Here is a 5,573-nt window from a genome sequence, read left to right as displayed (position 1 = left end):
TGAACTCACTGACTCACTGAATAAAAACACTCACAAAATGATATTGTTTTTCCACAAAATGATAAAAAAAAACTCATCAGAACTTTAAACACAAAGTTGAAGAATGTGATTTAAGTATAACAAAAAACATATATATATATATATAATTATAAAAAATTAATTGCATTTCCTCAAGAACACTTCATAATGCTTTCACACTGGATGCTTTTTAGCTTTTACACAGTGATGCGCTGCTTCCCTGTGCTGTTTGCTTTAAGTTTATATATGAAAAAAAAATAATAAAGAAGTTTAATAAAGAAAGAAAGAAATACATAAACATAAGTTTGTCTACATATCTTATTTGTAGCATTTAAGCTCAAAAGGTTCATTAACATACAGATCACAGCTGTTACGACAGGACCAACTTCATTTACATTAAGGGTAGTAAACTGTAACAGTATAAAAGGTTTGCGTTTAGGATGTTCGGGGTCCATTCTGACTCCGCTGAATCCAAAGTACTTTGTCACTGCTATGTTGCAATGTAAGTTATTCTTCATTAAAACCTTGGGGATCCTCATCATTTTTCTTACAGGAGCTTATTGTGACATCTATTGTAACACTTTTTTTCCCTTTGTTTCCCATCCATGTCGCCGTCCTTGTGTAGTCCTCCTTTGTCAATTCAGGACAGCTTTCTGTAAACTTCAGGCCAGACATTTCCTCAATTTTTGTAATGTTTACCTTATAGGGTTTTAACCAATTATCTTTTGTGTCTGTGTCACAGTTTTTATTGTCTTTGGTTTGTTTCTTCTTGTCATTTTTTACAGATTCTGATTTCTCATTGGGCAACGTATAGCATTCTAGCTCTATGTCTTCACCCACTTTCTCCACAATTACCACCTTAAAGAAGTGAGATGGCACTACTTTCTCTCCCACATTTTCTGTTTCTTTCAGGTAAAGTGGTCCAGTGTACACATGCACATTACGGACTGTTTCGCTGATTATTTTCTTTCGACAGTATTCTTCTAACTTCTTCCACTTGCCTCTGTTGAAGTTACTATACTGTGGTGTTATGTTGTACATCAAAAAAGTCTTTTTATAGGCTTCCTGACACCATGTGTGATTGGCAGCAGCAGCAAGATGACCGCGATCATAGCCCTCAAATGGATTACTGCTGTTAGGTTGTTTGTTGGAAGGAGTATCTAGGTTGGTGTCTGAGTCTGAGTCTGAGTTTCTAAATGTTGGTTTCTTATAATATGAAGGTAAAGTACTCACATTCAATATCTCATACACCCATTCAGAATTATTTTTCTCTTTGTCGTATGACATGACATAAAATTGTTTTTTAATTATTTTGTTACTTTTTTTATTATCAGTTTTTTCTGCCTGGGGAGAACAATCTATTAATTTATATACAGAACTAAAAGGTGAACCTGGTTTTGGGGGAGCAGAGGTTTCGTTCTTGTCAAACATTTCTGTGAGCGGGATACGTATGTAGATGGGACCACGCTTCTTTGCTCCTGTTTCTGATTCTGATGCTGCACTGAAATCAATCCCGGACTGGTCATTGGGAGCACCAGGATCATTCCCACTGGACTGTCTCGTGGGCTGAAATGGTGTCCTAGTTTGGCACTGACTGACACTACCTGTTTGCCCTTGATTTCTGTTTGTTGTTTGTTGCTTAACTTCTCCAGCAGCTTCCACTGTCTTCAGTTCATCACTGCTTTGAGTTGATCTCTCTTCTGAGTTTCCTTTCATGCTTCCTGCCTTTCCACAAGCTTGATTTATATCATCAGCTGACCAAAGACCATTTTCCCATCTTTCATTCTCTGATTCGGCTTTCATGTGGTTGAGCAGCACATCTGTGACATTCAACTCCTCATGCTTGTCAATTCTTTTTCGCTGCTCACAGTTGTTCTCTAAAGTATCCTCGCTCTCATTCAACAATGCAGCACATATGGATTCATTGCTGTTTGAATGAGAATAACAGAATGCATCTGTGCTAAAAGCTGAAAGTTGACTCTCTGATACTGCACTGGATTGCTCTGTTAGTTTGTGTTGAAGTGCATGCAAACCCACTCTCTGTATCTGCAGTTCATCATTGCTTTGAGATGATGTATCTGAGTTTTCTTTCATTCCTGGTGTTGTTTCACAAGATTGATTAATATCATTGGTTGTATCATCATGATCCTCCTGTGCTGCATTTTGTTTACACTTATCATAAACCATAAATCTTTTTAGCATCTGAAAAATTATAACATGAGCCCAGTATCGTCTTCTGCTTGATTTTTTATCCATTCTTTGTGTTTGCTCCCAAACTTGTTTAATATCATCAGCTGGCCAGCAATCATCACGCTCCTTTTTAATTTCATATTTTTTTTCAATCACTTTTTTAGCCTTATGTAAGCTCTTAACTCCATTAAAAAACGATAACAAATCTTCAGCTATGTGATCAAAAGTGACATCCAGTGGGTTTGTTTCCCCTTTCTCAAGAGTGGTTTTACTATTTTCATCAGATTCAGAAAGTTGCTTTTGTACACATGATAAAAAAGTCATAATGATGTGTGATTTAGGAACAAAGTTCAGGAAGGAAGCACTCTTGAATCAGTCTGGTGTTATTACTTCTTCAACGTCTTCAAGGATTTTCTCTTATTTTTTGGCTTAAATAATGTGTACACTTCTGGTAAGAAAAAACAAAAAACTAAATTCTGCTTAATTCAGATATTAAGGTCATTCAGTAGAAGCAGAAAGAAATACTCACATCAACAGGTTTGTGATCTGATAAACAGAAACGTCTGCTGCTCTGATTTTATGTCAGTTTTGCTCTGCTCTGCACACAACAGACACAAACACACAAAATACTTATTCTGTAATGTACTCTAAATAGTTATTCAAACAGATCAAATTCAAGATTAGTGTTTTATTAGGAACATTGTTTTAGTAAAAACAATAGTCATGCCAACTCCTACAATTTATTAAGAGGAAAATAATTCTGCACAGCAAAATCTGCTGTTAATACTGCTCTGTATCTATATGGTCACTCTACGGAGTGTAAAAGTAACACTTAAGCAGTTGTGGTGGAGTTTTTCACAGATAGTGAAATGTTTCCTATGGGCCTGGTTTCACAAACAGAGCTTAAACTAAAATAGGATTAGGCCATAGTTCAATTAGGATAATAAGTATTTTTTTTTATAAATGTGAAAAAAAAAACATTACTGGTGTCCATCTTGAGACAAAACAAAGGCACTGATATATTTTAGGATCAGTGCAAGTTTCTTTCAGTTGAAACAGCTCAGACGTACATGTAGGCTTAAGCCTTGCCGGTGAAACTGGGGGAAAGAGTTGTAATCTAAATTTTTTAAGGCATTTGGACATTTTTGTAATTATTTTATCAGTTCTGCTTCATCACTATTTTATACTCTCAAATAATCTAAAATGTTGAAATGTCTTGTGCTTATGCTTCTAGGGTGTAAACTTTAAACAACAGGCCCAAGAGGAAACTGCAACAAATATGTTAGAATTTAAGAGGCCAATACAAGGCCAAGTATATCATACCAGTTGATGGTCTAGATTTGAGTGATTAACATTAGGAAACTGTCATTAGGAAACTGTCAGCTGCACTATCAACCCAAATGAGTGTCAGCAATCTAACTGAACAATCTGCTTAGCTTGTGCACACTGTATGTACTTGTTGTTCATAAACTTATTTTGTTTTAGTTTCAGTTTCCTCGTTTCCAGTGTTATCTGTTAGTTTCCTTAGTTACCCTTGTTACCCTTGTACCCTACACCTGTCTCTCATTAGCTCCTTATCCAGTGTGTGTATATATACCCTTATACTCTGTTCAAGGTCTTGTGTTAACATTCTGTGTTAGGATCTATCCTAAAATGTATTTGAAATATGTTTATTTCATGCTAAGTATACTACAGATACATGACAATAACATATTTATGTAATGCAGTTGCACTTTTAGTATTCTAAATAGGTATTTCCTGGCTTAAAGTCTGCTTAATTGGAACAACAATCGACTTAATGGACTTTAATTGTGCGATAGTAGTGCTGAAGTCAGAAAAAGAACACAAAAAAAAAGTCTTAAGTATATTTGATTGTGATAAAGTAAACTATTGCCAGTACACCTCAGGTACACTTTAAATGCCTTGTGTTTAAAGACTGATATTATACAGAGATCATGCAGTCCTTATTTATACTGATTAAAACACAATGTATTCTTAATATTAAGAAATGTGCATTGTGCAATAAAGAAATACTCAGAATAAAGTTGAAATATAATTTTATATTTATTATATTTTATATAATAAAATTATAATTTAATTATAATTTATATTAAGTGATATGTCAATACATTTGTTAATGGATTTTAAGTATATTTAGTATGAAATAAATGTATTTTATATAAATTATGGCAATTTTTGCTAGGGTAACTAAACTACAAACTTACTAACTATTAATAAGCAGCAAATTAGCAGTTTATTGAGGCAAAAGATGTGGTTAATAATTAGTTAATAGTGAGAACCCAAAATAAAGTGTAACTGGAAAATATCTACAACACATTTTTGAAGTTAATGAAGTGAGATTAATTAAGTGCTGATTGAGCAATAGTGATGAGTACATCCTGTTCACAAGCAGAATCAACTAAAGAAAAGAGAAACAACAAGAACTGAAAAAAATTAAAAATAAAAATAAGAACTATAAGTGACTTCCAGCCACAGCCTTAGATAAAATCAACTGAAATAAAAGAAGACATCAAATCTCTCAAAATCTCAACAGGGGAGGATTAAACAGATTCACATACAGCATTACCAGATTCACGGATTACTAACCAGATTGACTTATTATTTATGTTAGATGTCTATACAGAAATTCATTTTGAGAATATGGTGAATTAACATTATGAAGAATCAATATTCTAGTGATTTGTGTTTGCTTTCATTATCTATATGTATGTATGTATGTGTCTATCTTTTTTAGAGAGTTTTAAATCTTTTAAATTATTATTAAATATTTTTTCATGTGAAACTGGTGACCCATGTAATCTATATATAAAATGTAAATGAAGGCAATAGAGTCCACAGAACTGAACTAGATTCCTTACCTTGTCTGTCCTCCAGAAACACAGAAAATCAGTGTTCAATAATAGAAAGGTCCAGTAACCTTTCCAATGAAATCATATGCTTATTCAATTTTCATATGCTGTTTTACAGAAATATCAGTTGTATTTCTGTTGTCACAGCTGAGAGTTATTTGTGTCTGTTCTTCAGTAAATGATGATGGTGATTGAGGAGTGTTTCAGTTGTGACGCTTTTTATTGAGTATAGGGCGTCATAAGGATGAATCATCATTCATAGCTGTTTATACTGACCTGTCTAGCTGTTGTAAGAATATGTGTCCCTTAGTTCCTTAGATTATAAAAGAAAAAAAGAAAAAAAGATGTCAAGCAAATCATCTTATTATTATTCATATTGCAATATTTACTATTAAATAATTGCATTTATGATCAGAAAAGTGTTTCATGTTCATAGTCATCACAAGTCAAGTCAGTCTTTTCTCACTGTACAAGTTTTGCAGGTCACTGTGGAAT

General features: G+C 33.5%; 1 long non-coding RNA gene across 1 annotated transcript; it reads right to left on the bottom strand.

The window, feature by feature from the left end:
- Window positions 1-1,801: 1,801 nt before the first annotated feature.
- On the bottom strand, window positions 1,802-5,241 carry LOC127158337 (uncharacterized). The gene is made up of 3 exons (XR_007826134.1): window positions 5,088-5,241; window positions 2,738-2,806; window positions 1,802-2,656 (listed from the first exon to the last, which is right to left on the bottom strand). It is a non-coding gene; the product is annotated as an uncharacterized LOC127158337 (long non-coding RNA).
- Between the last annotated feature and the right edge of the window lie 332 nt (window positions 5,242-5,573).

Source organism: Labeo rohita, unplaced genomic scaffold, assembly GCF_022985175.1.
Source record: "Labeo rohita strain BAU-BD-2019 unplaced genomic scaffold, IGBB_LRoh.1.0 scaffold_1461, whole genome shotgun sequence".
Lineage (NCBI taxonomy): Eukaryota > Metazoa > Chordata > Actinopteri > Cypriniformes > Cyprinidae > Labeo > Labeo rohita.
This window is presented reverse-complemented; position numbering and strand designations above follow the sequence as displayed.